Source organism: Canis aureus, chromosome 34, assembly GCF_053574225.1.
Source record: "Canis aureus isolate CA01 chromosome 34, VMU_Caureus_v.1.0, whole genome shotgun sequence".
Lineage (NCBI taxonomy): Eukaryota > Metazoa > Chordata > Mammalia > Carnivora > Canidae > Canis > Canis aureus.
This window is the reverse complement of record NC_135644.1, coordinates 32,756,828-32,767,061: the sequence shown is the minus strand read 5'-3', so window position 1 is coordinate 32,767,061 and position 10,234 is coordinate 32,756,828.

The following is a 10,234-nucleotide window of genomic DNA, read 5'->3' as shown; positions in this document are numbered from 1 at the left end:
GTGGACCTTGAACTTATTGTCAACTAATATTCGATAAAGGAGGAAAGACTATCCATTGGAAGAAAGACAGTCTCTTCAATAGATGGTGCTGGGAAAATTGGACATCCACCTTCAGAAGAATGAAACTAGACCACTCTCTTTCACCATAAACAAAGATAAACTCAAAATGGATGAAAGATCTAAATGTGAGACAAGAGTCCATCAAAATCCTAGAGGAGAACACAGGCAAAACCCGTTTTGAACATGGCCACAGCAAGTTTTTGCAAGGTACATCAATGAAGACAAAAGAAACAAAAGCAAAAATGAACTATTGTGACTTCATCAAGAATAAGAAGCTTTTGCACAGCAAAGAATACAGTCAACAAAACTAAAAACAACCTTCAGCATGGGAAAAGATATTTGCAAAAGACGTATCAGATAAAGGGCTAGTTTCCAAGATCTATAAAGAACTTCTTAAAATCAACACCAAAGAGACAAACAATCCAATCATGAAATGGGCAAAAGACATGAAGAGAAATCTCACAGAGGAAGACATTGACATGGCCAGCATCCACAAGAAAAAATGCTCTGCATCACTTGCCATTAGGGAAATACAAATCAAAACAACAATGAGATAACACGTCACATCAGTGAGAATGGAGAAAATTACCAAGGCAGGAAACCGCAAATGTTGGAGAGGATGCGGAGAAAAGGGAACTCTTTTACACTGTTGGTGAGAATGTGAACTGGTGCAGCCACTGTGGAAAACTGTGTGGAGGTTCCTCAAAGAGTTAAAAATAGACCTTCCCTATGACCCAGCAATTGCAGTGTTGGGGATTTACCCCAAATATTCAGATGCAATTCAACGCTGGGACACCTGCACCCCGATGTTTATAGCAGAATATCCACAATACCCAAACTGCAGACGGAGCCATGGAGTCCATCGAAAGATGAATATATAAAGAAGATGTGGTTTATGTATACAATGGAATATTACTCAGCCATTAGAAACGACAAATACCCAACATTTGCTTCAAAGTGGATGGAACTGGAGGGTATTATGCTGAGTGAAGTAAGTCAATTCAAGAAGGACAAACAGTGTATGTTCTCATTCCTTTGGGGAATATAAATAATAGTGAAAGGGAATATAAGGGAATGGAGAAGAAACGTGTGGGAAATATCAGAAAGGGAGACAGATCATAAAGACTACTAACTCTGGGAAATGAACTAGGGGTGCTGGAAGGGGAGGAGGGTGGGGGTGGGGGTGAATGTGTGACGGGCACTGAGGGGGACACTTGACGGGATGAGCACTGAGTGTTATTCTGTATGGAGGTCAATTGAACATCAATAAAAAATAAATTTGGGATCCCTGGGTGGCGCAGCGGTTTGGCGCCTGCCTTTGGCCCTGGGCGCGGTCCTGGATACCCAGGATCGAGTCCCACGTTAGGCTCCTGGTCCATGGAGCCGGCTTCTCCCTCTCCCTCTGTGTCTCTTCCTCTCTCTCTCTCTCTCTCACTGTGTGCCTATCATAAATAAATAAAAAAATAAAAATAAATATAAATATATTTTTTACAAAAGATCAAACAACTAAATATTTATGCTGCCAACATGGGTGTACCGAAATATAGAAACCAATTAACAACAAATATACAGGAACTCACTGATAATAATACAATGACAGGGGATTTTAACATCCACTTATGTCATGGACCAATCATCTATGCAGAAAATCAACAGGGGAACAATAGTCTTGACACACTGGACCACAGGGACTCCACAGATATAGTCTGAACATTTATTCCTAAAGCAGAATACACATTCCTTTCAAGTGCACATTGGACATTCTCCAGAATAGATCATATCATGGGCCACAAATCAGCCCTCAACAGGTACAACAGGTACAAGAAGGTTGGTATCACACCATGTGCATTTTCAGACCACGAGGCTATGAAACACGAAGTCCACAGTAAGAAAAAATTTGGACAGACCAAAAATACTTGGAGAATATGATCATCCTACTAGAGAATGGATGGAGCAACCAGGAAATTAAAGAGGAAATTTAAAACAAATGAAAATGAAAACATGTTTCTTCAAAACTCTAGGATGTAACAAAGGCAGTCCTTAGAGGGAAGTAGATAGCAATACAGGCCTACCTCAAGAAACAAGAAGTCTGGGAACCCTGGGTGGCGCAGCATTTTGGCGCCTGCCTTTAGCCCAGGGCGCGATCCTTTAGACCCGGAATCGAATCCCACATCGGGCTCCCGGTGCATGGAGTCTGCTTCTCCCTCTGACTATGTCTCTGCCTCTCTCTCTCTCTCTCTCTGTGACTATCATAAATAAATAAAAAAAAGAAACAAGAAGTCTCCAAACAACAACACAACCCTACACCTAAAGGAGCTGGAAAAGGAATAAGAAACAAAGCCTAAAGCCTGCAGAAGGGAAAAAATAAAGATGAGAGCAGAAAGAAACGATACAGAAACAACAAAAGAGAAGTGAATAACGAAACTAAGAGGTGATTCTTCAAAATAATTAATAAAATGGATCAAGCCCTAGCCAGCCTTATCAATGAGAAAAGAGAAAAGAACTAAATAAATAAAATCACAAATGAGAGAAGAGAGATCACAATCAACACCAGAAAAAAAATACAATTATAAGGGAATATATGAAAGATTATACGTTAACAAACTGGAAGACCTGCAAGTAATGGACAAATCCCTAGAAATGCGCAGACGAGCAAAACTGAAATAGGAAGAAAAAGAAAATGTGAACTGACTCAAAAGTAGCAAAGGAATTTAATCAGCAAGGCACCTGGGTGCCTCAGTGGTTGAGCATCTGCTTTGGCTCAGGTCATGATCCCGGGGTCCTGGTGGAGCACGTCCCACATCAGGCTCCCCACATGAAGCCTCAGTTTTCCCCTGCCTATACCTCTGACTCTCTGTGTCTCGCATGAATCCATAAATAAAATCTTTAAAAAAGAAAAAAAGATAAAAAGATGAGAAAGGACCCAAATAAAATCACAAATGAGAAAAGAGAAATAACAAACAACACTATAGAAATACAAACGTTTATAAGAGACATTATGAAAAATTATATCCCAGCAAACTAGAACCTGGAAGAAATAGATCAATTCCTGGAAATATATAACATAGCAAAAATGAAAAAGGAAGAAATAAGAAACTTGAACAGACAGATAACCAGCAAAGAAATTGAGTCAACCCTCAAGAATCTCCCAACATGAGATGCTTAGATCAATAGAACAGAATGGAATTCCAAAACAAGATACAAACCTGTAACTCCATGATCCATTAATCCACAACAAGGCAGCAAGGAATATCCAATGGCACAAAGACAGTCTCTTCAACAAACCCTAACCCTGACCCCAGGATAAGAACAAATGGTGTTGGGAAACCAGGCAGCCACATGCAGAAGAATGAAACTGAACCACTTTCTTACACCATATATATAAAAAATAAATTCAAAATGGATGAAAAACCTAAATATGAGACCTGAAACCATACAAAGAAGAAAAGATAGGCAGCAAAGTCTTTGACATTGGCCATTGGATATTCTTTCTTGATATGCCTCTGAGTTGAGGGAAACAAGAGCAAAAATACTATTGGGGCTTCATCAAATTCAAAAGCTTCTGCAAAGTGATAGAAACAACCAACGCTAAAAGGCAGCATACAAAATGCAAGGAGATATTTGTAAACAACACAACCAATAAAGAGTATGCAAAATAGGTAGAGCAAATATAAATCTCAACATCCTAAACACAAATTATCCAACTGCAGAAGGGCAGAAGACATGAATGGACTTTGTCTCTGTCAAGACATCCAACGGCCACCAGACACACAGAAAGACACTCTGCGTCACCCATCATCAGGGAAATGCAAATTAAAACCACAATAAGATGTCACCTGACAGCCATCAGAATGGCTAAAATTGACAACAGAAGAAACAACAGGTGTTGTTGAGGCTATGGAGAAGAGGGAGCCACTTACACTCCTGGTGGGCATGCGAACAGGTGCAACCACTGTGGAAAACACTGTGGAGGGTCCTCGAGAAGTTAAAAATAGGGGATCCCTGGGTGGTGCAGTGGTTTGGAACCTGCCTTTGGCCCATGTCGTGATCCTGGAGACCCGGGATCGAATCCCACGCTGGACTCTCAGTCCATGAAGCCTGCTTCTCCCTCTGCCTGTGTCTCTGCCTCTCTCTCTGTGACTATCATGAAAAAAATAAAAAAGAAGTTAAAAATAGAGCTACCCTATGATTCCAAAATTGCAGAGTTAGGTATTTACCCCGAGGATACAAAACTCGTTTAGTAGTTTCGATGAGGGACACGTACCCAGTGTTTGTAGCAGCATTATCAACAAGAGCCAAACTGTGGATACAGGCCATATGTCCATCAACGGTGAATGGGCAGAGACGATGTGGTAAATATACACACTGCGACATCACTGAGTCAACAGAAGAGATGAAATGAAGCCATTTACAATGACGTGGGAGAAGTGGAAAGGACTTATGCTAACTGAACTCAGTCAGTCAGAGAAAGACAGATACTAAATACCATACAATTGTATTCACATGTGAATTTTAAGAAACCAAACAAACTGGCAAAGGGGCAGATGGGGGGATGAGAGAAGCAAACAAAAAAACACACTCTTAACCACAGAGAATAAACTAATAAATACCAGAGGAAGGTGGGGGTGATGGGGAATCAGGGGATGGGGATGGGGATAGTGGAGGGCACCTATGACCAGTACCAGGCGTTGTATCCAAGGGTTCAATCACTATGTGGTAAACCTGAAACTATATCATAATGTGTTTACAAACAGGAATCAAGTAAAACTTTAAAATAATAATTGGTAGTATTGATGAAACATGTGCGCACTAGGGCCTGTTAGCATCGGAAATGTCTCATTGAAACAGAGCCCAACACCCTGCTTCCCCAGAAATACTTAAGGACAAGGAATTGGAGCCCACAGACCACAAAATGAAATGTGGACTGGACCTTAGCAAGTCCTGAAAAACTCACTCAACCCTCTTCTACTGCAGGCGGGACCGCGGGCTGGTGCAGCCGCCCTGGAAACAGCGTGGAGGCTCCTCAGGAAGTTACAAATAGAGCCGTCCTGCTACCAGTAGGTGAATGGCCTGGAGCTGACTCTAAATATATAGATGCAGTGAGACTCGGGACACCTGCACCCCAACGTCCACAACAGCCGGGTCCACAGTAGCCACACTGTGTGAAGTATCTCGGTGCCCTCAGGCAGATGATGGATAAAGAGGATGGGAGATACATGATGGTCATAGAGAGAGGAATGGTACCTAGCTATCAAAGAGAAGGAAATCTTGCCATTTGCAATGATGTGGATAGAACTAGAGAAATCAAGTTAAGTGAAATAAGTCAGTCGGGAAAGAGAATGACTGTGTGGTGTCATTCATAGGTGGAATTAAAGAAGCAAAGAAGATGAACATCTGTGAAGGAAGGAAATCAAATAACATGAAAACAGATGAAGGAAATACAGACACTTAATGATAGGAAACAAACTGAGGGTGCTGGAGGGTAGGGGACAGGTGAGGGGATCACAGGGGACCGGCATGAAGGAGGGCACATGACGTCATGTGCACTGCGGTTATCTCCAACTGGTGAATCCCTAAATTCTTCCTCTGAAAGTATAATACACTATACGTTAATTAATTGGATTTAAATTAAATTAAGTTGAAAAAATCAGTTGTATCAGAGCACAATTCCTTCCGGACTCTCTGTTCTGCTCCTTCAGCTTATGTCAGGACCACCACCCTTGAGTCTGGTTTGTTTAAGGAGGCTCCACGCCTCATCCATGGCCCAGCCCAGGGCTAGAACTCACAACCCCGAGATCAGGACTGGAGGTGAGGTCAGGTGTCGAATGCTTATCTGACAGAGCCAGCCGGGGCCCGAGAACATCACTGCTATATCCTGTGTCTCTGTGACATCGTTTGAAATAGGAAAGTGCCATGTCCCACTCTGTCCTGCTTCTCCAATACTAATTTGCTGTCCGGGGTCATTTGTGGGGGCAGATGGATGTTATGGGTTTTTCTTTTCCTATTTCTAAGATCTGCCACCATGATTTTGATATGAATGACATTGAAACTGAGGGTGGCTTCTGGAACTGCGGACATTTTGACAACTTGAGGCTCCCACCCCTCGAACCCAGGACGGCCTCCCAGAGACTGGTATGGCTCACTGCACAAGTCTTGTGCTCCTTTGGTTCTGTCTCATTATTTGTTCTCTGTGATGCTCCTGAGAAGGGAGTCACGTCCTTCATTTCCTTCCTGAGTGCTCATTTCCAGGACACAGCAAGGCTACTCTGCTATATAGGGTCAGTTTGTGTCCCCTGACTTTACTGAACTCACTCCTTAGTTCTAACAGGCTTGGTGGAGGCTCTCGAGTTTCGTGTTTCTAGTACCACGTCTTCAGCATATAGGGACAGTGTGAGTTCCCCTTCCAGTTGTGGAATCTTTGCTGTTTACAGCTTAATGTCCTAGAAAGCCCGACAATAGAATAAAAACTGAGTCCAGGCAAAGGGCAGGAAGCCCCTATTTGAATGAGAACAGAGCTCAATGCCCTAGAAGGCCCCATATCAAAATGTAAAGAGCACTTGAGGAATTGCTCCAGCCCTCCTGGAGGTCCTGAGACCAGCACTTAAAACTAAGCTAAAACCCACCTCACGGTCCAAGTCCCTGCTCCGCTATGTCGGGTGTGCTGGGACACAAGCTCGAGCTTGTAAATAAACCCTCGTGTGTTTGCATCGGTGTCGGCTTCTCGGTGGTTTCTGAGATTCCCAATCTTGGGCAAACAGACTGAGATAAAAAATGAAAACCAAAATAAGCTCGGACGCACGCAGAGTAAAAGCAGGGTTCTCAGAGAAGCAGCGGAGAACCGGGGGGCTCTTCTATCGAGGACCCTGCAGATGGCGGTGCGGGATGCTCAGCCCCAGAGCCAGAGGACCCAGCGTCCCCACCCGCATCCCGCCCATCATCAGAGTCTAAGGGTGCAGCACAGCGCCGCTCACTAGAGGCCAGAGGCACTTACACGAACCCAGCCTCTGACACCGCAGGTGCATCTCCCAGGCAGATGTGCACCTGAGAATCAGCGCCAAGGCCCATCCCGAGGCCCTGCACAGACCACTCACTGCCGCTAAGTTGTCAGACCACAGAGGCAGCAGAGCTTCAGCTCTGCCTGGAAAGTAGGGTGTAGCTTCCTTTGTACTTTGTGCTTTATTTCCATTTATTTTCTTTGATTCTTTTTTATTAATTGCCTTATTTTAATTTTTATGTATGTACCTTATATATTTCTTACTTTTACTATCATGGTACTTTAATTGTGTTTCTTATTTTGGGGTTTAGAATCTTTAACAAGCAGGCCAAAATAATCTGGTGGGGTTTTTTGGGGGGAGGGTAGTTGTTATTGTTTTCGTGGTTTTCCTTTTTCTTCCTTCTTTCTTTTCTGAAAAAAAATAATGAGATGGAGAAATTCTCCTCCATAAAATAACATGAAGTAGTACTCACAGCCAGGAAGTTCATCAATACACATATATGATGTCTAACTACAGTTTAAAACAATGATTATAAAGATAGCAGCTGGGCTGGGAAAAAAGCACAGAAGAAAACTAGAGAATCCCTTACAGTAGAAATAAAAGAGTTAAAATCTAGTCAGGCCAATGTTAAAAATGCTATAACTGAGATGCAGTCCCCAGTGGAAGCCTTCAAAACAAGAAAGGTTATGGACCACAGAGGCAGACATAGGGAACTCAGCCACTTATTAAAACAATAACATTCATATCATAGGAGATCAGAAGATGAAGAGAGAGAAAAGGTGGGCCTTGCTCAACCATTAGAAATGACAAATACCCACCATTTGATTCAACATGGATGGAACAGGAAGGTATTATGCTGAGTGAAGTAAGTCAATCGGAGAAGGACAAACATTGTATGTTCTCATTCACTTGGTGAATATAAATAAGAGTGAAAGGGAATATAAGGGAACGGAGAAGAAATATGTGGGAAATATCAGAAATGGAGACAGAATATAAAGACTCCTAACTCTGGGAAATTAACTAGGGATGATGGAAGGGGAGGAGGGTGGGGGTCGGGGTGAATGGGTGACGTGTACTGAGAGGGGCACTTGACGGGATGAGCACTGGGTGTTATTCTGTATGTGGGCAAATTAAACACCATAAAAAAGTAAATGTATTATTAAAAAAAAAGAAAGAAAGAAAAAGTGGCATCTGGTTGGCTCAGTCAGATAAGCTTCACCTTAGTCTCAGATCATGATCCAGATCCCAAGGCAGGCTCCCTGTTCAGCAGGGAACCTGCTTGTCCTTCTCCATCTGCCCCACTCGCTCATGGTTTTTCTCTCCTCTCTCTCTCTCAAATAAATAAATAAATAACATCCTGAAAAAGAAACAAACAAACCCAGAAGGACAAGAAAACTCCCTTGTAGAAGAATTTCAAAGAAGTTGTGCAGACATTCCACCCTCAAGTTGATTAGCATAGCCTCCCACTCTATGTGTGTAATACTCGTAGTAACTTCCTTCTACAAAATATAATATGAAAATCTTAATATAAAAATGATAATAATAATAATAATTAATAATAATAATAAAAAGAATCACTTTACTACGGAGAAAGCTGACAAACAGTACCTCAGCAAGATGATCAGATCGATACCAAGACTGATAAATCATGTTGATAATATCTATCCTTTATATGATATAATAAAAATGACAGTATATCTCTGTATATAATCCACAAAAACAGTTCAATGATGAGATAAACAACAGACATTTCCCAACTAAGGTAAATTTTAAAAATACTCTACTTCTCTAAGTGTTCCAGTTCAACGACAACAAGGAAAGGCTGAAAGACTGTCACAATCCAGAGGAGCCTAAGAAAACATGAGTACAAATGGAATGTGATATGAGGGATGGTAACTTAGAATAAACTAAGGAATTCTGAATAAAGTATGGTCTTTGGTTAATGCGACTATTTTAATATGGATTCATTAGCTAATATTTGTACTGGACTAATATACCACCACAATCATATCCTTGCCCCACAAAATCCACCCCCACACCATCGGGCCCCAGCAAGGGCCCAGTGCAGCTGCCCCCTGTGGGACATGCTCAGCCTCCCCGGGGTTCTCTGGATACCCTGCTCCCATCAGAAGCCCGATTGTCCCATAGAGAACCCAGGGGTTGCAGGGAGGAGGGAAGGCAAGGATACCCAAAATGTGGGGTGCAGTTGAGTGGTGCAGAGGACACATTGGGCCCTGCCTCCGCCCACTGTCCCTCCTGGAAGGCGGCACACCCTGCACAGGACACCAGCCCCTGACCCAAAGGGACCTGGGCTGACCTGGCCCCGTGCTCTGTGTGGGCTGAGGTGATTTGAGCCCCACCAAGGCCCAACACAAAGACTAATGCGATCCAGGCACCCATGGTCCTGGCTAGCCCTGGATTCAGGCCCCAGGCTGAGTGAGCCCTCTCACAGCTGGATGTGGCCTCCTGGGCCCTGGGTGTGCCCCACAGATCCAGGTCGCTGACATAGGGCAGGCTGGGGGATCCCCGGACACCCCAGGGTGGGGAGAGGATGGATAGGCTGGTTGGCCCCACCCGACCCCACACCAGACGGTAGGCTCCTCCAGATATTGGGGCCCCAGAGGGTGCAAGGCCGGGGTCCAACTGTCCTGCGGGTCCCCGTGCAGGAGCCCATGAGCTGAAGGTCCAGGTCATCTCTGCTGTCCTCAGAATAGTCACTCAGGCTGAAATCTCATGACACACACTCCCACCCGGAGTCCACACGTGCTTCCACGATGTGGACTCTAGCACCCGCACCCCACCGGGTGTGATTCTTGCCCTCCCCTAAAGGACAGAAAGGTCTCCCTCCCCACGGGAAGGCGCGCAATAGGCTCTGAGCCCGTTTGCTGTAGAAAGTCAATAAAGTGTTGTGGTGCGAAAATGCACAGCAAGGCCATTTCTGTGTCTCCCAGAACTCTGCATGGGGCGTGGAGAGACACCCAGAGAGGAGGAGGGGGCACCATCCAGACCTCAAACAGATCCTGCAGGGGAGCCGCCAGGTACACACAGCTGACGTCCCTCGTGCCTTACAGGGGCGGCCAGTCGCCAGGGTCAGGACCCACAGACTTTACTGGGACTCAGGCTCTGCCCCCTGGGCCAGGAGGGGCTGGGACAGAGTGACAGCCAGGGAGCTTCAGGTC